Genomic DNA, 27,953 nt, shown 5'->3' on the forward strand with positions numbered 1-27,953 from the left:
TTTAAATTACGGATTTGTTGTATAGAAAACAAAGGAAGATTCGAAGAAATAGAAAAATATCATAAATATTTTCTGATGGGGAAGGGAGGGATAAAAAAGAATGATTTTTTTTTGTTAAGAACATTGAGAAATCGAGAGGAGGATAAAGTAAGAAGCGTTGTATTGTAAGGAGTCGCCGGAAAAGAACGGATTTGAAAAACGTTCCAACACGGTACGGCAGTTATTACCGGAAGAAAATCCAAAATGATACGTTACGTTTCGCAATACGAGAGAAGGCATTTACGATTAATGAGCTTGGACGTTCGCCATCTCGGCGAATCATATAAGAAACACTCGTCCATTTAAACGGTAATTCCATATCGTTTCTTACATCTTACTTTGAGAGTGGGATAGAAATTCGAGAGAAAAGGGATGAAGTCGAAAGAAAGTAGAAAAGAAAATCGAGAGGATGGTCTATGCAATAAACGACAAAGATCGTATTCTTATCCTTAAGGGTCCAGTATAAACGTACATATACATTTACTTTAGCAAAAGAGATTCTTACTGAGTACTTTTTAGATATGTATGTTTGTATACACTCGTAAGCGAGAACGTCTGGCTCTACGTTGTTCGCATAGTCAACATTATTTAGAGTGCGAGTTATTGTAGAGAATCATTTATCCCCATGACACTATTTTCCTAACCGAAAGCGTAAAGAAAATGTTGCAGGTCTTTATCTTTCGTTCTTTCTCATAAGTAAGACAAAAAAAGAGGAAAAGGGAAGGAAATTTTGATGAGAGTCTTTGGTAGAAAAGACATAAGAAAAAGACATTTGCAGGTTTTTAATAGGAGCGCGGAATTCTGTCTGATTTTGGCACCTTGCCAAACTTACAGAACGTGACACCAAACCAAGACGACGAACACGTTGCTACGAGGAGACGAGAAATACTATACTGGGTGCAGTCAACTTGGCGTGTAACGCTCCGCGACAAACTCAAATATACCGATCACGTTTTACTTCCTCGAAGCATCAGCAGTAACAGCAGTAACAGCAGCAGCAGCAGCAGCAACCGCTTATGTTCTAGTCTAAGTTTCAAGGAAGAATGGTTTCCAACTTTCCAAGAGACTTCCGTACGAACTCCGCTTCATGTTTGAAGTTGGCATAGCCTATGGGAATTTTACTCTCTTATCAAATCATCGACGAAGCTAATGAGGATCGCAAAACGTTGACAGGATAAAATGATACTCGAAGTGTACAAAAAGAAATTCCAGCAACGAACATTAATTTTACCTATCTTGAGATCTCAATCGTAATATTATTAATGAATAAAAATAGTAATGAATTCGGGCACGTCCTTGTTATCGTAAGATTTATGATATACATGATCATATATATTATACAATTTTTATGTATTATACAAGTTTTATTAGAAAACCTTAAACACATGATTATAATTTTAATTTGATAGTATAATAATGGAAAATTTATTGAAGACAATTGAAACAGATATAAATCACAAACTTCACTAATTAATACATAAATAAATGAACTTGCGTAAAAATAGGTGTCTTGCAGATAATTAAAGTTTTCTTGAAAATAGGTTATATGGAAATTATTGGAAAAAAAAGAAGGAAAGGGGGTGAAGAAAGAGAGAGAGAGAGAGAGAGAGAGAGAGAGGGAGAGAGAGAGAGAGGGACTAAATGCAATAGAGTACAGTAACTAAACGGTGATCAACTTATTTACTTTTCTTGATACGTCATCCTTCTCGTCTCACCACCTAGCTAGCGACGTTATCTTTCTCCCTCTTTCTCTCACACTCTCTCTTTCGTACACGCGCGCGCATGACCACTTTATCGAATTAATCGTCTCGCGATGAGATACGCCTATGTAATTATGCCAGAGCTAATCGCCCGAAGGTGTAACACGTAATTGGTATTCATTTACGCCAAAATAACGACGCGTCTACATCGTCGTGGTCTCGTTTGCAAATAAAAAAGACGTTCTCGTGAAGAAACGCTAAACTCATTGGATCGTTAAAACTCGTTGAGAGTATTTTTTTTGTTTTATACGATAAAGATCGTTCGTTCGTACATTCATTCATTCGTTTATATCGAGGTCATTGCGTTAACCGTGCAATTTTAATTAACGGCAAACCATAGTAATTCGTTCGGTTCGAAACGAATTCATCGAAACGCTTCAACGAGCTTCACTTTTCCCAGCCAGGAAAATCGTTTATTTTAACACCCCACACATCGCTAGTTTTCTCACTCGCATGCACGCTCGGTTTCATTCGTTTTCGTCTTGTTTAACAAAACGGCCGATCTATCGTAAAGAGTTGGTCGGTGTAATGGAAGAAGTACTATCTACCTATGGTTGGTTTATAGAGACACGAAAGCTCACACGTTAATATGATTTATATTTGGTAGAATTCTTTAATGGTTTGATATATAATGTTGTAATAAATTTATAAATCCACGCGCCATAGTCGATCTACAAACACAAATATAGATGAGAATATACGTGTAACACGGCATGCGATGCATCGTATATTATCGAAACAACGTACATATATTGTTATAAGTCGTTCGACACGTTTATTACATCAACGATACTTTATATATAGTAACGAAACTATCGTGTATCATTTGACAGATATATTTTTTCTTCTCAATTTCTATAGATATCATATCAGTTAAATCGAAAAATAAGTGTACGCATAATAGTCAATTAGACAAGTAGAGAAAGGTTTAACAGATATTGTATTTGTAGGCTGATAACGAAAGGATCATCCAACAATATGTTGGTATATAGCAGGATAAAGTGCTAAACTTACCCGATATTTGTCACATAGTATTTTCTCTTAATGCGGTAGCGATCCATTAAGCGGGGACGTTTAAAAGAATTTAAAGCGGTATCGAATCTCCTTATCTCTATACTGAGATCCGATCGTATCCCGTTGGCCCACCTCTAACTCTTCCTCTCTATCTCACTCATTCTTCGCTTTTTTATACTCTACGTCGGAAGGATTTTTTTTCACTTAGAGTTAACATAGCAGAATGGGAAGGTAGTCGATTCAGTTTCCCTAACGAGGTCCTTCACTTTGGGTATCCGTGTCCCTCCCGATATTGCATGCTCTGACAATCTTTCGGAGCCTGTTGCCGTTAACCCGTACCGCGTTACAAGTATACTCGCAGAAGGTTGCTGGTAGTAGGGGTTTGGTCTTTGGCTTTGAGAAATGTTTTGGTCGGAGCCAATATCTCTGCCATGCATCATTGCCATCGTCGTCTTCCGTACGAGGCTCGTATAACAAATAGGGGGAGCGGAGGTGTGGAGAGAATGAACGCGAACGAAAGAAAAAAAGAGACAGAGAAAGGGAAAGAGAGTAAGAGAGTAAGAGAGAAGAAAGGTGGAACGGGACAGCCCTTGTCTCATGGTGTCTTGTTCCATTTTCGCGCGCACCAATCATCTGCATCGACAGGGCCTCGTTCGGGGCAAAAACTTGCTTAAATTCTGCTGCCACCGACTCGTCCGTACGCGCACACGCTTGCACGCATACGCGCATTTCAACTACGATGTCGTCGCCGGCTGGTCCTGCCCCTCTCGTAGCCCATTCTCGAAGGATGCAAATGACAGCCGACTGATTTACTCCCGCGTCATTTTTACTCCGTACCGCTTGCGGATACCATCGCGTACTACCTTCGATTTCTTCTTTTTGCCTATGCAAAGGGTCTTGTGCCGAAGAAAAGCCACTACGACTTTTTCCAAAGTTACTTTTAAGCGGACCCGGTGCGTCATTCTTTTGAATCTCGTAATTGTCTTATATTTTTGCATGATTCGCGAAAAGACCTGAACTCTCTTTTCATCTCTCTCTTCCTCTTCCTCTTTCAGTCATAAATTCCTGAGAAGAAACGCGACGCGTCCTCGAGAAACGGAGTTCGGATACATTCCACGCGGGATGTCGCATTCCAGGATCCTTCTCTTTCCTTTTCTCTCTTTCTCTTTTTCCTTCTCAACCCTTTTCACGTGTGTCTGCTTAGACTTTATTGCAGTGAATATGAGCGAGAAGCAAAAGCAAAAAAAGAAGAGCGAAAGAAAGAAAATCCGTTGACACGGATAGGTTACGTGAAAGCGGACATGGTCCCTATGGGCTTTGTAAGAAAAAAATAGAAAGCCAAAAACGTGTGAGAAAGAGAAAGAGAAACGAACATAGTTGCGTGCACGCGTGATCGTGAATCATAGCAGCACAGTCCATGAGTCTTGCCTCGCCAACATGTTAGATTTATCACCTCTCGGACTCGCAAGGGATCTACTTTTCCGCATGTTCCATGATAGGACGAGATAGGACGTTCTTGCTTCTAACTCTGCTTTTGCACCTCCACTTAGCTAACATTCGTTCGCGATGCCCATACGGAAGCACAAACCGATACACACGAAGTAAATGCACCGTATTTACTACTACTACATTCCTTCTACTCTTTATTTTTCAATCTTCAAGCTAGAACGAAACCCTTTGTTACACCTCCGTCCTTTCGATCTATTTCGTAGGATCTCTGTTACCAAGAAAGTCAAAGAAAGACAGAGACTGAGAGAGAAGATGTATGTATCTCATGGTATCGAGATATCTCGAAGTATCCACAAGGGAACCGTATAATGTACAGAGGATAGTAACATCGTGCAAACACAACGTGTGAATCTCCATTTCTTCGGAATTCATCTTAACGGGTTGGTCTTTTATTTTTCAATTTCCACAGCACATTCTCTTTGGAAAGAAAAGTGTTAATAGGATCGATGTACTAGCTTCGATTCGGTTTATCTATGAACGATTCTTGCAGTATATACAAAGTCGTAAAAAGAATAGTGCATTGAGGGGTTGGTGATGGTGGTTATTTCTAGGGTGTAAGGTGAAGGCGAGTTGAATTAATAATCGGCTGATCGGACGGATAGCGGTCTTTCATGGAAGGAACACGTTTAGTAGGAGGAAAAGCAAAAAGGAAAGAAGTTAGTGGAAAGGGTGGTAAGAAGATAGTAGAAGGTAGGTAGGTAGGTAGGTAGGCAATATGGACTTAGGGGAGGACGGAGCTCTCTAAGAGTCGAGCATTGAGTTGATTTATGCCAGATGGTAGATAGTACGCCGACCGATGCTGGCTGTTTTGCCTCGACAGGGTCTCGACTCGAGTACCGAGAGAGCGAGCATCCAACCACCTTCGGGATATATCCGAGCTCTCGAGATGCGCCGCGACTACCTCCTGTAATACCAGTTTCGAGAGGAAGGTTCCAAGATAGACGAAGGAGAAGGAGGAGAATGCTAACTCCATGGATCCTCGATCCATTCGATCGGAAAGGTCGAACCCTTAGGGGTCAACCGTTCACGTGACTTTCTATATCGATACATTTTCATTAGCACACATACACACACACGTGCTCGCGAGCGCACACATTTTTTTTCTTTCCTCTTGTTTCGTTCCTTTCTTCTTTATCGTTCCACGAAGAATGAATAGAACTCTCTGTTATCATCGAAATAACTATGTGCACGTTTAGTAGACTACTGTCAGGAGAAGGTAATCAAAGATTATTCTGTCTTGTTTTCTCAGAGTCCCTTTGCGTATGACTTTTTTCGTTCACGTTTAATCTTAATAGTCCTCTCTTGTTGTAAAAGATTTTCATTTTAAATTATTCTCATTTTTAATTATTTCAATTTGCCATGTTTCTTTTATAATCTAAGAAACCGTATTAATATAGAAACACATTTAATATGATAATCGTTTTTCTTTCTCTATCTCGTTTGCTCGATACTCGATAAAACAACGAACAAGAAATGAGAAAGAAGTAAGAAGAAAGAACGAGAAATGGATACAGAAAATTTGATGCCATGCACATTGTTACCAAGCGGTCTAACGCGTGTAACGAGAGTCTCTTGGGAGGAGTACGCGAGACGTCGTCGCTTTTTGCGCTCTTCTTGATCGCGGTAAAAGTCTCCTTCGTCACTTTCTTTCGTCGAGGAATGATCTCTTGCGCAGTGAAGAATAAAGAAGAAAAAGGAGAAGGACTTCCGACGAGATACTCGGAAATGTCTCTCACCGATTCCTTTTTCATTTGTATTTCTTTTTCATAATATTTTTTTTTTCATCTTTCTTTGCGTTCGATCGGTAACGGATAAAAGCTATGTATACACTTCAACCTCTTGGAGACATGCTACCTAAAATCGTCAAAATCCATCGCAGAAGAATTGCTATTTGGATTCCTCTTCAACGAATAAGAGCTTTTCATGTTGGCAAAAAATTCACTAGAAAATCCATTAACCTAACTCATTTTTTCTCTTCCATTTTCTACTTGCGAGCCACTGAGAATACAAGAAAATGGAAGAAGGTGAAAAAGGGAAAGTGAGAGGAAGAAAAAAAAGGGATAGAAAGAAAAGGACAAGCATAGAGAGAGAGAGAAAGAGTGTAATAGGATAAAACTAAACTAACAACATTTAGGAAGAGTCAGGCCCGCTTGCTCGAAAAGCAAAGTCGTTCGTTCTGCTTCGTAAATCAGCTTGTCGTTCCGAGGCGGCAGACGATACCAACAGGCAGACAAACTCTTCGCTCTCACGGTCTTCCAAAGCAGAGAGATCGAAAGCGCGTCACTGTAGTCGATCTTCGCCTCCTCTTCTTCCTCATCCTACTCCTCGTCGTAGTCTTCTTCGTCTTCGTCTTCGTCGGTGTCGACCGACGAGAAGAGCGTGCTCGGAGCGTTCAAAAGCGGTAGCAAAAGGTGGTGATCGTGCTGGAAGGTGGATGTGAAACACAGTTGGATCGAAAAGGGCTAAGGAAAGAGAGACAAACAGGGGAGTAAAAGGAGGAGGAGGAGGAGGAGTGGGTGAGGGATTGAAGGAAGGAGATGGGAGGTAGAAGAAGCCGAGCGAGAAAGAAAGTCGGATAGCTGTCAACGAGCATTGAAAAATGTGCTAAGCCCAGAAAAAGTGGCTCCCGTGCCTGCAAGCGCCGACTCTCGCCGTCCTTGCCTCTCTCTTTCTGTTTCTCTTCGTCTTTCTCTTACTCTTCTTCTTCGTTTCCTTTTTCTCTTTCTATCTCTCCACTCTCGGTTTCTATTTCTCTCTCCGCCTCGTGCTTCTCCATCTAACTGGTCTTCTCCAGTCGTCCCATTACCTTGCAATCCTTACTTCTTACCTGCCTGTTAACCGACGATACAACAAAACGGTACAGGATCGGAGAATGTGGAAGAACGGCCAAGGCTACCAGCGTCATTAACATCTACACAAGTCTGCACGGTTTGATTCTTAAACGTAATTTCGACGTGTATCCATATGTATGTAAATAAGAGCGTCTCTTTCTCTTTCTATTTCTTGCTTCCTTCAAGAGTTCTTTAAAGAAGCACGAAAGACGACTTCTCTCCCTTCTTACTCTTCTTCTTCTTTTTACTTTTCATTTCCTCTTTCTCTTCGGCAACAGCTCGTTTCATTCCATGGGCGAAAATTTCGGTCGTCCGATATCGCCGATCCGTACTTAGGATCGAAAGCAGATAAGAATAAGGGATAGAATGTCCTTCTCGAAATTAGACTCTACGTTCATTTGCATATTATAAATGATCGAGTCGGTCGTCGAATTCCGAAGGAACACATTCTGAAGAAGATAACATCCTATGCTAGCTCTAAGCCTTCCACTAAATAAGTCTTACGCAGGGCCAAAATAACTTTGATTGTTATGCACGCTAAGATAGTGCACACGGTTACTCGAGCTTTGCGAGGAATTCACGCAGATACGTGGCACAAGGAAAGAGAATTTTCACTATCTAGACGCAAATACGATGATTATCCAGTATCTTTCTCTTCAACCCAATCGACATTCTCAAAGGTATTTCTTATCATCTTCTCTTGGTTGCTTAGTTAGCTACACTCTATTATTTCATGAGGTGCAAAAAATACCAGAAATCTTATTTATTGGCTTTGGTGAGAAGAAAAGAAGGAAAAAATTTTAATAAGCTAACCTGCTCGGAGCTTCAAAATAAAATAACGAACAGATTCGAAGAGGTGATTTATGCGGACTTAAACAGTAAAGTAATTACAAACTCTTCGTCCGTGAACTTGGCATAATCCATTTGCACGTCTGAATTCATCGGAAAAAAAGCTCGAGATAAAAGGTTATTAATTAACTATCGTAAAAGCCGACTTTATTTGAGCATATAAAATAAGAATGTTTGAAAGAAACTCTCCTAGTCATGTTTTTTTCTAAATACAATCAAATAGTACCTATGTATTGTATTTATCGCAAATACTTTAAAACTTAACGAACTAATATTTCAAGATTTCATTAATAAAAAGTAATTTATCGAGATTTGAGAAAACGATTTAGTGAACGTAAAAAGAGCTTAAGCAATTTTAATCCTGGATAATCACTCGAAGTTTGGTTGGAACACGAATGGTAAAAGAATTCGGTAGAGATTAAGAGAGAAAGAGAGAGAAAGAGAAAGAAAGAAAAAGAATGAGAGCAAGAATCGAAAGGTGGATATAACGGAAGATGAGCATCGATCGAACTGGAAAAGGCGATTAACACGGATGGATTATAAAAGGCAGGGTACGTAGGGTAATTACAGTTCTGGCTTGGCGAAGGTGCCATAAGCTTTCGGTTCATTGCAAGGCACCAAGAAGTTAGTAAGAGAAGAAGAGAAAAGGAGAAGTACAAGAAGATGGAAGTGAAGATGATGATGATAATGATGGTGGAGGTGGAAATATCAGCATCGATTCTTAGCCGTTAACTAACCGTCTGGTGAACACTTTAAGATCTTTCTTTTTTGTCGTTACTTTTTATTCTGTCTTTAACATTTAACACTCTCGATATTTTCTTGCAGCGTGTAAAAGTTTTGCGCACGCGGTTACGAACTCGCTTCTGATAATTGAGTCGCGAGTTTAACGGCAGACACGACAAATGATGTATCGACTCGTCGATTCGTTTCCCCTAGATAGCGGATCTATTCGATGTACGACTTTGCCGGTTTGAGCATCGTGGATAGCATGCGTTTTCCATACGTGTTAGTATGTGTGTACGAATGTGTATTGAGTGTGTGGTATTATATAAGAGTAAGCTTCGAGACCTTAACTCGCGCGCGCGCATGCGGACGCTATTAAATCGAGCGCTTGTCAACTCGCGAAAACTAACTACCCGAAGCTCACATCTGCATACTATCGAGATATCGTTCCCGTACATGGCAGGGCCTCTCATCCTGCCGGTAGCTTTCGAGATGTTCATCTACCTGTGGTTTAATGTACCTATCCTCTCCTTTCCATATGCGCAATTCACAGTCTCACTTGAGCTGAAGAGAATCGTAGAACGAAATCAGAAGCAATCGTTCTTCCTACGTGCATCCTTGTCTTTCCATACTTTCGCATTCCTCAAGGCCAATAACTCGGTGAAAGTCGTTTAATTGATCTCATCGTCATCTAAGCTCGATCTAAAAACGAGAAGGCTAATCAACATCTTACGAAAATCTACTGCACAATACAGATTACTGTTACATGCATACTTACAATTAGTTACAACACGAATGCGAGCACGATTTGAATCCATTTGGAAGATTGCTGGTCTCGTTAAGAGAAAAAGGACGTTGCAAGGACAATGCAAGAAAAATGTTTGTTTCTCGATGACCAAGTGCATTCTCCCATTTCGAAATAACAACTAATCTCATTAGCACGCTAATGAGTATGGAAGTAGGTAAGGTTAGGAGGAGTCAAGACTAGTTTTAAACAGCATCAACGGTGGGTAGTTCTCGATCTCTTGTCACTTTACCTTTCGAAGAACGTGTCGTTTCTTAAATGGAAAACAAGTTTCTCGTTTTTCCTTTGTATTCGAGAGATCGAGAACGGTCAAACGTGTAGGAAACTAATAGGAATCATTGGAGATAACGCTGACGACAAAAGCATCTCAGACAAATTCATAAAATAGTCATAACGATGTCGCCGTCATTATTTTTATTATTGAAAGTGTTCCTTGGACAATAAAGTTGGCTAATTTATCGAAATCCTCTAATGATCGTGCTGTCTGACGTCTCGATAAAAAGAAGAGAAGGAATATCCAAGGAATGCTCGTTAAGATAAATCGTGGATCGTCGATTCGCAAACTTATTGCTCGTCCTGACTTTGTCGATACTCGCTTGATCGCACGAATATACTCATCTTCGAAGAACGAGCCACGTAACCAAGAGATAAGAGTCAAAAGTACAATTTAAAAAGCCATACACGTTTCTCATTTGGATGTTTTTTTTCTACTTTCATTATCTCGATTTACTCGAGAATGTTACAACTTGGTATTCACTTGCTCTATTCAACGGAGAACAATTTCGCGTAATGCAAGAATCTTTGTGCGAGGGTGGATTATCTTGGGTTTCCTGTGACGTAATTATCATTGGCTCGCGCATTCGACGGTCGCGTTGTACTATAAGATGAGAACGGAGTAGGAGGAAAGGGGATGAAGTCGAGCTGCGAGCCGCCTTTGCTCGTTTTTGTGAGCGAAACTCGAGGTAAACGGTTGCCGGTGCACGCCATTAAGTAATGCAGTCGGTTTCTTCGACTTGTCGCGTCGACGAGAGGCATCCAGACTTTCTCTCTTTCTCTTTCCTCTCCCTTCCCTTCTTTTACAGGTTCACGTTCGTACGAACTTGTTTCAAGTGTGGTTTTCGCTTCCACCTTCTTTTCAGTCCGTCCTTGTCCACTTCTTTTCTCTTTTTCCTCTCTCTTTCTCTCTCCCTTTCTTTTTTCTTTTGGTCTCCTCGCTCGTCCAACTCCTTCCTCGTACGATCATACGAGAAGTTTTTTATTCACGCATTTCGAAGGAGCGCGCGACACGAGAAACGGGTTAAGAGCAGCGCTAATAGCGTTAAAGCGAGGATATCTTGCCCGAGGTAAAGTTATTCGCGAAGTATATTTAGTTAACTTTTGCGAAAGATTCTTCGACAAGATCTAGGGTTGTATAGGGTCAAACTAGAGAATATACTTTCTTCCAATTGAAATAAAATAAAAAACTTTGATACGTACATAAGTAGGACATAAGTAAGTATATACGTATTCCTACATCGCGTGATCGAAAATTTTTCGTAAAAGAAAAAGGGATTCTCGGTGAAATTATTTAAAATTCTTGAAAAATAACAGTACAATGTTGAAAGGAACTTTTCATATAATATGTTAGTACTTTATGTAAATGTAGGTCAAGGACAGAAAAGAAGAAGAGTCGAGTATCGTTAGAAAGAAAAGGATGGAAAGTTTGAAGGGGGATGAGGAGGGAGAGGAGAAAGCTTTTCTCACGACTCGTCTCGAAGTTGCGCGTACACTTCAGTATGTCATCGGTGTAAGTGAATCGAGGAGGCTAAAGGGCAGACCGTCGCTAATTCTTGGTACACTTTAGTTTCGAGAGCTACCGAGCCTATGAAGCTCGTTCCACGACTATCGCACTTCATTCTTGGCCGAGAGAAAATGCGGAGTTTCATAATCGCGGATAGCAGCGTTGCATATTCGGCACGCGTTCTTTCTTCAACAATAGCGCTGACGAGACGAATCGAGATGCTACTACTGTTATTGTTGCTGCTGCTGTTGCTCTTACTACTGGCTGTAGGCGTTGGAACGTGGCATCTCATAGTTTCGAGAAACTAGCTTTGAAATCATTCAGATACTTGTAGATATACCATATGCAGCAAGTTTGTTCCCATCGACACCGTCTATGTTGTTACCAGATCCAGTCGATTATCTTACTTATCGATAGGCGATCGATTCTATTCTATCGGACACGATCGACCTTTGAACGAGAAAAGCCGAGATAGACGTCTCACAAATCACGCGCCATTACCTTTGCCGATTTATATTATATCGCTGCAAGAGTACGACGATTACCGCGAAATTTATTACACGAGTTGGAATTGCTGGAGAAGAGACGTTTCTCTTTACCTCCTTCTCAACGAACATTATTATAGAACTTCAAAGTGTTCAAATCGGTAGGTATTCGAAGTATCTTAGATATCCAAGCTCATGGTTTCCCGGGAGAGAAAGGAACGTTATAAATAGAATTAAGAGATTCGTGACGACCGGTTGAAGTTTTTCGTATCGAAAATATTCAGCCAACGTGCGCTCGCACGATTGACCTTTCGGGAAACGAAGGAAAGGTTTTGTATTCGCCGCTATGTGCACCGCTATCATCATACGGACGCGAAAGGCGTGTCATTAGAACGAAATTTCGAGCGTTTACGTGATCGCGTGGTTTCAACTGACTCCGAGCCGACAGATACGGACACACGTCGTAGCACAAGAAACGTTGTTGGAGATCGTTTGCTCACGAGCACGATCGACCTTTGGGCAAGTAGACGAGACGAACGGCATCCTCCTCCTTTTTCTCTTTTACCTCCTCCTCCTCCTCCTACATTGCAAGAGGTGTGTCATTACACGAAATGCTAACTGCGCGTGCCTAATAGCTCGGCAACCGGGATTGTATTCGTGCCGCAATGCTTGAGCCGGAGCTCGTTGCCGGCTCTATAATCGATGTCAGGGTCGTGTACTCGACTAGCATTAGTAAACTTAGGAAATATTCATTCTCCTCTTATTTCTCTGCGATGAAACCTACCACCTCCACCACCACCACCACCACCACCACCACCGACACCATCAACTAACGATCCCGAACGATTCCACCTCATTCTTTTGTCTCGCCAGCGATGATCGTTCAAGGCATCATTTTCCACGTCACTTTCCAAAGGCGCAACCTACGATTACCGTTGAAATTGCAACGAGCCTATCGACGAGATTGCGTTTGCTACGGCGAATAACGATAACGAGCACTCCATTACTTACTATCTCTCATAAGGATTTCGTTTCTCCTCCGATGGGTTCATCGAGAAATTCTTTCTCTTTCTGTCTCCCTCTCTCTCTTTCTCTCTTAAAACAGCTGGTACTTTTCTCTATTTTCTTAACTTACTTTTCGTACTTTAACGTGCCCACACTAAATCCCGACTGGTCGCCTCCTAACGATGTAAACTCCTTCTTTGCAATAACGAAGAATTGGCGAAAATTTGGGCGAGTTGGCGCCTCGATGCGAAAAGGGCGGAGTCTCCAGTGAGTTCCTCTGATTTATATCCAATGTTAGTGGACTCTTTTCAAATGCCGGCTTCCTATTCTGCAAAAGATTAAATTCGTTGAATACTCGATTCGTATACGTTCTCGTAAATAATGTTAGGTATGCTCTTTAACACGGCAAGTTCGAGGAAAGTTGCACCAAGTTTAAAATTTATTATATTGAGTTGGCCAATAAGTAATATAGAAATTTTCGATAATTTATAACCAATAAGAAAATAATATTAATATTATGTTCACCGCAAATATCATTGGTAAGAATTTCAAATGACGTCATGAAAATTAATTTTCATGAATTCTCTTTAACATTTTTTTCAGACTTTATCCTCATTCGCATTTGCTGATATACAGTGAAAATAATTTCACCGAGAATCGTAATATAAACGTACACTTCCTGAGAAGAGATTTACGATATGATTCCAATAATTCTGTCAGGGAGAATAAAAGTATCTTGATATAAGGTTTAAGCGACTTTCACGACTACGTCGCCTTCTGGACGGACAACGGATAAAGAAGCAAAAAAAGGATAAGAAGAAAGAATAAGGAAGAAATGAAAAAAAGAGAAAGAGATCTCGAGATTGAGATCGTGTAGGAAAGCTGCGGAGAAAAGACATTGTCGGCTCGTAGAAAGGAACAATTTTATTGTCGTATTGGCTCGACTCCAGATGGAAGCAAATAAAATAGAAGCGAATATCCGCGTGGATTTGGAGCAACGCGCCAAGGGGTCTCGACTTTAAGATGCAATTTGAGCGTCGCGAGTTAATTCTACCTTAAGTTGCTCGCGGCCTTTGCCTTCTGACCTCTCACCTTATATTTCCTCCATTTCCAGAGCTTCTTTTAGGAGATACGCTTTGTAGTTTAACCCAACTTCCTTGAAGTCGGGTATGGTTACGTTTTTCTCATCCACGAATATGCAAGAATTATTAGGTAGAATTTAGTATAGTAGAGGAGAGAGAACGAAGTTGGTAAAGAACGAAATCGAAGGAAGAAAGTATGAAAAGAAGAGTATAAGCTGCACGAAAGGACGACCTTTGCCACCCTCCTCGAGCCCCCTAAGAAACGAACGAGGAGAGAGAGAGAGAGAAAAAGAGAGATAGAGAGAGAACGGTTAAAGGCGAGGAGCGAATCCTTGGCTTTACCACAGGCTGTTAAAGAAATTGTGTTGGAAACGTTAGTGGCGTTCGCGAGGAGCACGACAACGACCAAGATACGGTATTTGTTCGTTCGTTTCACGGAACCAAAACGCTCGTCTGCTTCTTTTCACGACGTTAATAAATTGTATATCTTTCTTTCTTCTCTCCTTTTCCTTTCGCTTTACCCTTCCTCTCTCTCTCTCTTTCTTTTTCTCTTTCTGAGGACTCGGACAAATCCGCTTAAAGCGCTAAAAGACCACTTGTAACAGCAACACAATCTCCAGAGCACGGCGAACGCGAAAGGCCTTCTCTTCGATTTTACTAGCTAAACGCTTTCCCACGGATCTTCTCTCATATATTCTTTCTTGTTAAATTTGAAAAATATACCTTTCGTTATACGTCCCGTATCTTTTTGCGTTTATCGAGTCATGGAGCTTTTCAAGCATCACTCTTTTTCCTCCTTTTCCTCTTATTTATCTTTCTTTCTTTATCTCCCCGTCTGTGTCTTGATAAATTCGCCCAATGATCGAGAGGCGTGACTAACTGGTAGACAGGCAGGCAACGTGCGAAATGACTTTGGCACTGTTGAGAGGACGGCCTCTAATTAGACGCTAGTCGAACGTTCTTGGTTTCGTGACGTCGTTTCTTTGAAAAGAAAAAAAAATAAAGAAAGAAAAATAGAAAGACAGAGAGAAGGATAGAGAAATGGAGAGTAAGAAAAAGAAACGGATAGATAGAAATGGACCAACGAAGTCTACTATAGCTACTGCGATTGCTTCTTTCTAGTCTATCGATCGATAAGCCAATCGAACGAAATAAGAAGCTTGTTAATTGGTTTCGGAACGACTGCCGTCTTCGTAAATACGTCGTAACGATAGGAAACGGGACGTTTTCTTGGGAGCAGCAACGTGATACCGTTGCCCTATGCGGAAATCGCATTGAAACGACGACGCATTGAAACGTACTTTTCGCGATTACTTAACTCCGCGACCGTTAAGTTCTATGTCGACACTTAATTAGCAATGCATTCCTTTTTCATATAAAGTTACAAAACTCACCTAATGAATATGTAATGAGAACGGATCATCGCATTTCTTTCGCATAACCACCCTATTATTCATTCAATCTCTAATTAACCATCTTTGCTTTACAATCGACTTAACATTATATTTCGCGTAGGTGCAGTATTATTAAATCAGTTGGTTAATGACAACAAGTAAATATCCTTGTCTAAGATAAAAAAAACATCTTGAGCATTTGTTATGAACACTTATGACCTTTTATTCTATCTCTCTCTCTTTTTTTCCTCCAACATAGTCTTTTAATTGCTCTGCTCTGTTGTAGCGTTACGTAATTAATTAGACCACGTTGGATCTTTGATTCTGCTGGCTTTCGCTGAAACAAGAAAGGAGGAGGAGTTAAAAAATAAGAGGATTACGAGGAAAGAAAAGAGTGAAAGAGAGAGAGAGAGAAAGAGTGGAATGCCGAGACGGGTCGTTTTCTCGCGCCTTTGATGCCCTGAGATTTGCGATTCTATTTTGCATACCACGTGGCCGTCTACCACGCGGTCGCAACTTTCGTTCTCGTTCTTCCCGGCTCTCAATCTTTCTCTCTCTTACTCCTTTCGCGTCCATGTTTAGAAAATTAAACGACTACAATGATGGCCGCGGCGGCGGTGGCGGTGGCGGTGGTGGTAGTGGCACGCGGCTACGTGCATTGTCAAGTTGTACTGCCGGGCAATTAGCTGAAGACTTTTGCTCCCTTCCTCTCCTCTTCCTTTCTTCTCTTAGAGTACGCGCTCGCGCACGCTATCTATGTAAGTCTATCCCAAAGTTTCTTTTTCTTTTCTTGAGTCAGACCGCCAGACGAAGAAGAGAGAGAGGGAGAGGGAGTCAAGATCGACGAGTTTGGAGAACTCAGACATGGATTTGCTAGTCTCTGTTTCACTGACCTCTTCTCTATCTCTCTCTCTTTCTCTTTCCTTATCTTCGTTTCGGTTCTCTTATTTAACTTCTCTTTCTCCTCCTTTTCCACGCTCGTCGTCGCGGTCTTAGTCGTCTCGACCAAGAAATCCGCGTGCTCCTAGGAATCGACCCCGACGGGATAGTAGGCAAGAAATAGATTTGTGGACCGCGTGGTGTCTGCGGCGCCCGACGAAATTAGAGTCCACGCGGATCCAAGCCCGAGATTTTGGCACGACGACGCGCCGACTCTCGGTCAGACCTTTCTCTCTCTTTATTTTTTCTTACATAAAAGAAACTACAAAGAAGGAGGGAAAGAGAGAACGAGACAGCAAAAGAATTGAAAGCTTTCTTCGAGATACGTTTCGGTATTTGGATCAACGAACTCCCGTTTGCCTTGAATTTTCGCTTTATTACTTTCTCGTAACTAGAAGTCGTTAGTGCTCAAAAACAAAATGAATTTTCGAAGTGAACCGAAATAAACGTCCGAGTCTCTCGCAAAAGCAAAAAGAAGCGATCGCTTGGTTGCTTGTCTGTCCAAAAGATTATCCCGTTTCGTTTTATCGCTTGCTCGTTCGAAGGAGTCGTTTAAAAATTCTGCGTCCTTCTCACGTCACATTAGCGGCAGGAGATACAGCTTCTGGAACAACCTTCGTACAATTTCTAGACTTGACGTGGAACACTTTGCATTCATTGCTATAGTGAACAGAGAAAGAAAGAGAGAGAAAGACAGAGAAATTGTAACTTGCTGTATTACTCTCCGTGACGATGTTTCCGCACGAAAATTTCTCTACGAGTATGACTTCATTTTCTCACGGAATGAAATTCTGCGCCCAGAAATTTATGTTCTTCGTAAGCATCTGTGACACGAGCTATTTAAATGAGAACCTCATAAATGCGATAATCGCCAAATTTCAAATAGTATTAGATTTTCACTAGCTTACTTTCATTTGCAACATTCTTTGCATGATACAGGATAGACAAAAAGTTACTAAACAATGTTTCAAATCTTTTTCGAGATTCTTTCAAATTTTAATAAATCTTGTAGTTTCTGAAATAATCTGAATAAAAAGTCTACAAACATTTGAAAACAAAAATGATTGGTTTTGTGTACCTTTTGTACCTACCAACACGGAAACAATATAAAACTTTAAAGAAAAGTTCCATTAGAATTGTTTTCGTTCATCATCTCTTAATTAAATTATAATGTCACAACGAAAATTGCGATAAACGAAGGAGGTTCATTATTTGTTATAAATTACGTCTCGAACATTATGAAAAGAAGAAAAACAACGAGAATGTCGTGAATGCGATCGACTGGAAATGCGATTTCTCGGTTAGAGCTGCTTTCCAAGAATTTATCGACGTGGTAATAGATATTGAAACTGCGAATTCCTTATTACGTTCTGTCGTTAGATGAAAGATAATGATGATTCCTAGCCGCGAACTTTGCTACCGTGCTAAATCGTTTCCTCTCGCGTAACCCGCGGCCACTTATTACATGCCTCGTTCGCGACTCGTCGCACGTAATGGATATTGATTGTTCGTGGTACCCCACCGTTTATCCACTCTCTGATCTACTTTAAGATTCGATTTTACGGACTTGATGTTGAGTCCTTATATGATCACAAATATTTTCTATATCGTGTTTGTTGCACTTAAATACAAACAAAATACAAATAAAATGAAAGAAAAGGTATACATAGAAAAACTCCTATTTTTCTTATATAAACATTGAGATTATTTTATATAAATAATTGTATAACTGTTATTGAAAGATAAATAGAAAGAAAATAAACTACGAGTTCAAAAAGGAGAAATAAAGTAGGTGACAGGATGGCGCCAAAGCCTTGAACAAACATAAAGTATGTGTGCATGAATCAAATACGCTATTACGTACACGCGTATATGTCTTTAAGCAAGCGTACACACCTGTGTACACGTTACAGGCAACTTAATGAGAAAGTCGCTGGAAAAAGAAGAAAAGAGTATGTACACGGTGATCGACGAAGTTCCACGCGGCACCGGTTACCTCAAAGGCGTGGCGATGGTGGTTGCTTGTCGGTTTCTTACTACATCCATCCTCCGCGAGATGTATTATTTATCAGAAGAACTACCAACTCTGCTCTTGGTCGCGCGAGTTGTCCGACCAACGCGATTTCTTACGAATACTCCTACAACCTAAACCTCCACCACATGATCTGCTATTTTTGGAACAACGAAACTTCTGCTCGGCCGATGTTACAGCTTAAAATAGTCTCCTATTTATGAAATATTTTTAATCATTTTCTCAATATATCTATATCTACTAATTTTGTTAGAAAAAAAAGTTTCTTTTCAGCACGACGTATTAGATGAAAAATTACACACGTTTTTTAATTAATTTAAAAAAATGTTATACTGTACATTTTGTTAACATCTCTTGTGATCATTCCGTGACGAAGAATGCGTAAACGATTTTCATTGGCGCTTCCACGAATTGTAAATTCTAAAGTTGCTTCTTTGCTCCGTTAGCCAAGGTTCGTGAAACGAATGCTCTAATTACGTTCTCTGTATTCTCGCCGCAGTACGTGATCACGATTCAATTATATTCGCCGCTCGTATGTGTCGACTTTGTTATGCTCTAAGAATATCTTTCGAAAGGGTTTTTTTTGGTCTATGGTAAAAAATGTTGATGCTGAAAAGTTCATTGGATTGATAAATATCATTGAGAAGAAATAATATATTTATAAAAGGAAGATTAAAATCGTATTATTAACATCTGTCAAGCTCAAGATTCTTGCTAATATGAACGAACGTATACGTCGTGTGCGTGTGTGGCGCTTGCACGTATGTAGTAAATACAATGGAAAGTACCGGCAGTGAGTTTTCTCTATGATTACTTCATGACAGAAATGTGTTGGTAGTAGAAAGAAGAAAAGACAACATAAAGATTAAGGCGCGTTGACTCTTATACGCTCGTTCATATAGTTGACATTTAAATACATTATCATAATAACGCAAGCGGGTGCATGTTAAGTTAATATCATTATACCTTCTTCTACGTCGAGTTGGTGCGAGCACAAGTTCAAGACGGTAGTTCCCCTTTTGCGAGAATGAGATAAATAAAGTAAAAGGAAAAAAAGGAAAGAAGAGTAGAGACAAATTGAAAGTGGAAAAGAGAAGACACTAGGTACTCCTTTGGGATAAGAAAAGGAGAATATGTCTGCTTAAGTATCGCTCTTTTTCATTCTTTCTCTTCTTCTTCCCTTATCTTTTTCTTTCCTTCTTAGTGTACGCATTTGCGACGCCTTCAGGACAGTACGGATAATATATTTCTTGTCTGGCCAACAATTTGTTGCCATCAGACGAGGTAATCGAACACGATCGAGTCGACGCACGCGTTTTATTCTTCGCGTGAGCATTCCAACGAGATTTCGGTGCCCTTTCTCTCGTGATTTTTCATCGTGCTTCGACGTGCGGTTAAAACGATCAGTAATTCTGTATATATGATATATATACGTGTGTACATGTGTATGTACGTCGATCGAAATTTTCGTTTAACAAACGATGCCTCGTACAATCAAAGTAAATTGCGTTTGATCGAATTTGATTACGATAACTCATTATTTCCTATACATTTACAACATTGTTAAGTAAGGTTTTTAGTTGTCGTTAAATTAATATTAACAACTATTTTTTCTTCTCTATATTTTTCGATGCCGTTCCCATGCTTACGTTCTCATCTATGGGAAGATCGACGAAGAAGTGCGTGGGTCCGACTCGAGCGAAGAATTCTTGGAATGATACTACGTAAATTCTATCCTCTCTACCTCTTGAAAGAGGAAGGAGCAAAGAAAGGAGATAAGGAGAGGAGGAAGGAGCAAAGAGAAACGTATACGATCGTACAAGAGTCTTGTAACTCGACAAGCTTGGACGTCCAGCACAGTGTGCGTCACAAAGAGACCGCGAGCGGCTCTAGCGAGAAGGAAGATTTTTAGTGTTCGTACGAACACGAGAGAAAGAAAAAGATAGAAAGAGTCGGTGGATGGGGCAGAGGGGAAAGAAAAAAAAGGGTTAGCCGCGGTAGGGGTATAGGAAATATATTGATATTTATTTACGACTGGTAATAATAATTGATCTTGGGGCTGCAACTCGCTCGCGGTGCCGAGACGTCCCTTTCTCTCTCTCTTTCTCTGTCTCTCTCCCTCTGGTACTCTTTTGCTCGCGAGAATGGAGATAAAGAGAGGGAAAGAGAGAAGCTGAAATGATGCGAGTCCATGAGCGCTCGAGCTGGCCCAGGGCCTTACGACTTCTTTATTTCGCCCGGCCGTATATCAGGTCCAAACGAAAGGGGTTAAAGGTGTACACTCCACTGAATAAATTCGCAACCGCCTCTACTTCCAACCCTTTTTCCTTCTCCTCCTCCTCCTCTTTCTCTCTCCCTCTCTTTCTCTCTCTCTCTCTCTCTTTCGCTCATACTCAATCTCCTTGTCTCTCACAGTTCGCCATTTCTCGCGTCGGCCCTTTAATTCGACGGGACGCAGAAAGAGCGGCAAAAAAAGAAGTCTAACCGTGACTAATGAGAAACGAAAACGGCCACGCGAAGCACCTTTTCTCGGTATTTAAAGTCCGTTCTCGCTATAGGAGGCGCTGGAATTAACAGGTGTCACGTGGGTTGAATGACGCGCTAAAGGGTGAGAAAAATTGTATACTTTAGCGGGGTGTTTATCTGCTCGTACGAATTATCATTTTTTTAGGTCGCAAGTCTCTTAGATATTATACATATTCCCTTTTCCGTGAGAGTGTACTACGAGAATACTTGTAGTGCTGCTCGTTAGTTCGACGGAGTCAGTGAAACGTTAGGGGTTTAAATAGCGCCGTTTAATAAATACGTCGATCGTAAACTATTTCACTTGGTATCATTAAATATCAACATATTACAAAAGCCTTTTTCTCGTTTATTCTCTACGTCTCCTTCTTTTATTCTTCTTTTTACATTCTATCTTTTTTTCTTTATCTTTGTCTTTATCTTCTACCCATTCGCATCTCGGGCACCGTTCTTCTCTCTCCGTGCCATTTTGTTCCCCACATAGCACACTCGCAATAAATCTGCACCTCGTGTACGCATACATACAAGAAAAAAAGAGAGAGTGAGAGAGAGAGAGAGAATAAAGTGGAGAAGGGCTACCCTCGCGCCCGTCGCTGTCCGTCGTTCGTGTTCTGTATCTACTATTATTTCGAAAGGGCTGTCCCGGCTTTGTGGACTACAACGATACTTCTCGTGTCGCGATAAAACATCCCGCTCTTACGTACGTTCGAACATACCCTATGAATATTTTTGCTTGTTCTATTTCGTGTCCGTAAGTAAATACATGCACGTTGCCTGTATCAAACTCCACCGATTTCTCCAAAATCATTTTTCTTCATCATTTAGAGTTTCCTTTTACGATATTAATCGTATAATAATAAATCACATGAAAATATAACAAAGAAGGAAAGTATGTAGAAGGCGAGTTTCTTTTTGATGCACCTACCACAAGTAACACGTAATCGTTGAGGTTACTTCCGTGTATTTGAAGTATGCATAAGAATCACCGTTACGCCCACTTGGTGAACTACGCTGAAGAACTTTCTTTTATTTAACATCGATATTCTGTATGCACTGAGTACAATAGTTCGTCGACCCCAGAGAGAGCTTAAAAAAATATCAACAATAAAAGTGTGCAGCCGAAAAATGTTTAGCGACATTCTCTTCTTTCTGCAAACGTAGAGAAAGAGAGAAGATTCGTAGAGAGATTCGGCGTGGTTCAATGAGTAGCGGTTTGGTCCAGGTTGGAAGTCGGTGCCTACCAAAAACGGAATGTAAAGTAGCAATTGTACAGGAGATACATATCTTCCATCAAGGTGGTCGCCGGCCATCGAGAGCCACTATATACAAAATACGAAAATCCTACAGACATCTCTGGGCCCGGTTGCACTCCTTTCTTCTTCTTTTGAAAGTCGAGAGTATCAGGCAGGTGCTATAGATCACACCTTCTTGCAATAACGTGTGTGCATCCCTGTTCTTGGTAGAAACGCATGCGTGCCACAATGATTTCGTGCTCACTGGCGCGAGGGTTAAAAAGTTGAAAAGTTGCCCTCTGCATTAGAGTTATGCGCGAGATGCCAGCAGTACGTTTGGACACTGATAAAGCGACCCAACGCCGCCGTCCTTAAGCGAACTTAACGTATGTAAGAGAATCTAAAGTTCACGTGTACGTGAACGCGAAGACGACCGTGCGAGAAATGCTCCACAAAGCCGCGCGACACCTGCTTGTTTCTTCTACTTAACCTTATACATTTTTACCCGTAAAAGATATATGAATGTTTTTCGGTAACAGGCACAGACCTGCCCAGTTTAAAAAAACCGGATATTAGTAGACAATCATACTATATGGATTGTATGGAAATACAAGAAAGATGAATTTTTAAGATGAACAAAAAAGGTAGAAGGATTACAGATTTTCCTTAACTTCATAGTATTGTTTATTTGTGACTACTGAATTTTATATAATTCCTTTCTAAAAAAAAAAAAAGCATAAAACTTCGACAAGGAAAAATGATCTTATATAAAAACATATGCACTTGTCTAGAAGCCAATACAATTTTGTCAAATTATTAATGTATAAACGGTTTATTTCGTAAACAGAATCAGGTATTTATAGAAATAAACAACGACAGTAAACTCGGCTTTCTTTCATCTACGCAATCTCCGACCCTGTCTTTTCTTTTCTTTTCGTTTCTTGGTGAATCGATAACGTTTGTCAATAAGAAAAAGAATTTATCTCGGGATCTTCATTTACCGACCGCAAATAATTCGAATCTGACGGTGTCTGAGTAGAATCTTCGCGCTTCTCTGAGCGAAATCGCGTTCGACAACGTTGTTATCGTAATAAATAGCCGTATGGAGACTCGCTTTAAGACCTTGTCCACAGGCCGAAAGGCCGCAATAAAAGTATCAATGTCATCTCTGACTTTTTTTTCTTTTTCTTTTCTTTCTCGAAGAAGAAGAAGGAGAGGAAGGCAAGCAAGGTCGATACGAAACCGAGCGACGCTATTTTGCCGGTGCTGACACCGCAACCGCCAACGCCTAAAGCCAGCCAATAAAGGTTCAACGCGCCCGCACAAACTCCGAAGCACAAATCAAAAAGTAATGGCTAGTTAGTCGCGCCCGCCGCGTAAATGTACGTCGAGAATGACCGAGGGCGGATGTTTAACCCCTTGGCCGCGGCGATTAACCGACAAATTGGACGCGGCTCGCCATCTTTTTCGGCCGCGTCGAATCATAGTACGCAACACGAACGATAGAATTTACGATCGCGACATCGGAAGCAGGTTTTATTTCTTCTATCATCGATATTTACAAACCAAAACTGAGAGAATATTCCTTTGAGAAATTAAACGCAATCAACTTTGCACAGTATTACATAGTAGTTGCATTTATTTTACATACTTTCCTGCCAGTCGTTTTTTTTTTCATTTTACTTTTCTTTTTCTACGTGATGACTCCTTTCGACCTTTTCTATCTCTCATTCGTTGAAAACACGGATAGATATATTTGCCCTATCACAATTATTCTCCCATACCTGGAAGCGGAAGGCCAAGTTACGCGAACTTTAACACCTCGCGTTTGCATTTCTAGCGCCTTTGAAGAGTTAATAACGTTTTTCTTTTTATTTCAGGTAAGTACCAACATCCCAGAGTCTCTTCGCGAGAGCAACGGCCGGAGTTGTAGACAAAAATCATATGTAGCGAAGAAGAAATGTAGGAGGTTTCAAGTAAGTATAGTGTCAGTACACGAGTAAAAGAGTGTGTGATTAAAAAATACAGTAGCAAGAAGATACGTTAATATTTATTATCATACTGTATAACAGCATTCTAAAAAATTTAAATAATGACTAATTATCGATGTTTTCGCTAGTTGATTATTTGAATATAAAAATGTATAATAGGAAAAGAAAACAGTCGGTTTACTTGTTCTCGATCGTTCAGGGATAATAAGTCGGAACATTAGAGGTGACGCGTAAAATTTTCTTTGTACTTTCACACGGCCGTCGAGAGTTCAACAAGAGAGTATATCGTGAGTCTTATACCGGTCTTTCTACGGTAGCTCCTCGGGCTAACGACTAGGCGGCCTGAAGGCGAAGGTGCAACGCCAGCCACGAAGCAGGCTACTTGAGCCAGTGCATCTAACTCAATCGCCGAGAACGCGGGTAAGAAGTTGCCAACGAAAAGGAAGGAAACGATCGTTCGCAAGCACGATGTGCACTTTGTAGGCTGTAACACCGAGATACCACTACCCTACGACGCCTTTACGCTTGTTAACCGTTCCGACACCGTCCACCTCGCGGCCAACACGAGGGTGGTTACATCCTATATCCTTTCACATAGCGCTAAGCTAATTATTTATCGCCGAGATAGATAACAACATCGGTTTTCATTCGAATTTACAAGCAGCCTATCGGAAGTCGAACTTACTTCGTTAAATAAAGCATAGATGGTAAAGTAATAATCATATCCTCGAGCGTTATAATTTCAAATAAATTATCTCAATAACTACGTGTTAAATTATAGTATTTTTAAGCCTTCTATTAGTAAATAGATGATTAGATATCGATTTGACTTTTGATAAACACGTATATCGAAGATGACGAAATGAAAGGATTTCTTGCGTAAAAGTATGAAGTCGAAGAGCTGTCGGTATGATTTATTAAGGAATATTTGATTGGTTTCGGGAATACTACTTTGAGAATTACAGATATCGATATATCCTACCAAGTTCCTGGTCAAAGGCGCGAACGTTCAATTATCACGGTCCGCACTGTAAATCATGAGAGAGATATCGATCCGTGATTCGACGACGACCTCTCAGAACACCTTCAAGGTTACCGCACCGACTCTACAAGAGAAGCTATCGGTAGAGATGGTGGAACGGTAAACAGGAAATGTATTCAATCGATAAAGCCAAGGGAGTTGAGGAGGAAGAAGAAGAAGAAGAGAGGAAGGGGTTGCAGCGGCCAAGATATTTATCTCGGATCGTGGGAGTTTGCAAGGGGAATTTATAGTTCGCGGAGCAGAAGATTATCACGAATTACGTATACTTTGGTACACGCGAAGAAAATCGCAGCTTTGGAAGAATTCCGCGAATACAACGAGGAGCGATTTTCTTTAATCGACCTAAGCCAAATTTTTTGTATTTTTCTTTTCTTTCTTTTTTGTATTTGCAAATCAAGTTGCCTATATAATTGATGAATGATAAATTTTCATGAGCGACAACGGACTTTTGTCCTCCTTCATTGTTTCATTGAATCTTTTCTCTAAACAAATTCTCTTCCGATATACCGAACATTCGCATTCATTCATTACGTTTTGTGCATCGCAATCCTTTATAATCATTTTATACTGCGGCTATGAAAACGCATCCCGAACTTGGTACCGTCCAATTATTTGAATCAGTAAACGTCCAAATATTTATATATATATATATATATAACGATGAATTTAATAGATAAAAAGGCCGTCTCCATTATACACGCTCGCAGGTGTAAATTCAATGCGCGCCCTCCTTTCCCTCGCTTATACGTATTCACGATACCCGTAAATATGTATTATCATCCGTAAAATCGGTTAATCGTTAGCCGATATTTAGTGTACACAGCACGAGATAACGTTTCGTCGATGGTCAGCAAATTGAAGATTCGTATACGCTGAATCATCCTTATTCAATATAAAAAACATTTTCAAACGCGAACTTCAGTTAAGGATTTTTTATTTGTAAGACGAACGATTCTCATATTTCCCATTATTTTGATAGAAAGAGAAACAATTGGAGTGGAGTAAGAAATAAACGTAAAGCGTGAAGTTGTTTTTTACCACTGAAACGTTAGAATAAACGTTTGCTCGTCATCGTTTCAACGCTTTTCTTTGCAAACTGTATTTCACCAGGCTGCGCAGTAATTTTATGTTCCAGCTGTCCCAGCTATCTCGCTGTTGCAACGAAGAGCAGCAGCGGTACGTCAACTTACCAAGCTAGATATCCGAAGTTTACTGTCGTTCGGTGATAACCTGTAAATTGCCGTGCACAGGAGAGAGGGATATATAAGCAATAGCACAAAGCCGTAATCTGCGGCCAATCGCCCGCGGAATCAGCGCGCAGGAAACTTCTATCGGCGATTCCGTTGGTTTCTCTCACGAACACGCTAGTCTTTCCATGGTCGGAGATCCACTTGCTATTGCTCGCGTATACTTTGCTCGGTATTCTTCCTTCGACGATGCAGTAACTCTTTTTCAGTTGAGAATGCGTCGGTAACCTTGTATTTACGTTACCACTTTTCGTTCTTCCTTTTTTTTCGTTTATCTAACATCCTTCTACTACTTCTCTCAAAGATTTTTCGATTTCTTGTTTTCCGAAAATTCTCTTTCGATTCTACGCGAATTCCAATAATCGCTTCAACTATTCATCAATAGAAATAAACGACATAAATGCTGTTTCATGACAAGGATGAAAAGATTCAAAGATTTTCTCTACGCTCGTTACGGATGTCGTTTTCGCTAATTAATACGGATGGCTTTCATGATTTTGCGTAATCTTTCGCGAAAATTTCAAAAGCGCTCTTACATGAGAAATTCTTTCTCAAAAAGAAGCAGGAAGATAAAATAAAAAAGTTAAACCACAAAGGAACAGTGTACAAATTTGCTTGGCTCTTTCGTGAATCGCGTAGGTAAAAGTTGTACCAATTTGTACGTTGCTCGTTTTTGCAATCGTAGTCTTTTACGTCAACGCTCTTTTTTTCCATTTCTTTCTTTTTCTTCTTTTTTTTTACAAATACGTTCCAAATCCATACCTAGTAACAACTATGAGTTACGTATTACGCCCAGAAAAAAGCCAAAGCGTACCGAAGCGAGCCATTGAAGCGCGTCTCGACTGTTCGCCACCACGATAGCAAAATTTCATGTTGTTTTCTCTCTCTAACTAAACGAGTTTTATAGCGTACGTACCAACGAGTTCGTATATAGGCCAAGCGTAGTTCTAGAGATGCTCTCTAGCGAAATAACGAAGGATAAATTCAGTACGTCTCGCTTTTTCTGTTCAACGTTCTTTTCTTCTTTTATCTCACTCTCTCTCTCTCCCTTGCCTTTTTTTCTATCACTCTCTCTGTCTATTCATTTTTTTAGTATCCACAGAATGAAGCAGTAAAAAACAGACGTGTGCAAATACGTTTCTTAACAATTTCGACGAAGCGTTACTAAATCTTGCTTCAAACGAACTACGCCGGTAGATATCTTTGTTTGCGGAAGATAAAATAAAGATGTTAAAACTAACTATAGGCGTACAGCCTGTACAACGTACCAACATAGTGAATCTTCTTGATTCCCTCCATTGCTTTGAAGCGTTCAGGATGACTTCGTAGCTGACCCAAATAGTATCCTTTCTGAAATACAGAAATGAATTTAAGTATTTTCTGCGTTTTTGCTATTGCAAGTATTAACACCTACACGTAAATGCATTCATACGAGCGAAAGTTCATCTTTTTATTACAGGAAATGCTTAGTTTTAAAAAAATAACATCTTTAACAAAACTTCTGCCAAGAAACTTAGGAAACTCCCTGTTCTTATCGACTTACAAAAAGAATCGTATTCTCCGTCCTTGTCGCACCGACGTCAACTCGAAGCAGAAACCTTACCCATAGTCGTATTTACTCGATTCCTACCGAGATGGCGTTGTTTCTCTGCGCGCCAGTTTTGCTCAGAT

The 27,953-nt window shown here is 40.4% G+C and overlaps 1 long non-coding RNA gene across 1 annotated transcript; it reads right to left on the reverse strand.

The window, feature by feature from the left end:
* Positions 1-1,467: 1,467 nt before the first annotated feature.
* LOC149032636 (uncharacterized) lies at positions 1,468-27,953 on the reverse strand. The gene is made up of 4 exons (XR_016176384.1): positions 27,826-27,953; positions 27,551-27,632; positions 12,931-13,128; positions 1,468-9,427 (listed from the first exon to the last, which is right to left on the reverse strand). It is a non-coding gene; the product is annotated as an uncharacterized LOC149032636 (long non-coding RNA).

This window comes from Polistes dominula, unplaced genomic scaffold (genome assembly GCF_049000335.1).
Source record: "Polistes dominula isolate Pdom_NZ unplaced genomic scaffold, Pdom_raw_medaka contig_73, whole genome shotgun sequence".
Taxonomy (NCBI): Eukaryota; Metazoa; Arthropoda; class Insecta; order Hymenoptera; family Vespidae; genus Polistes; species Polistes dominula.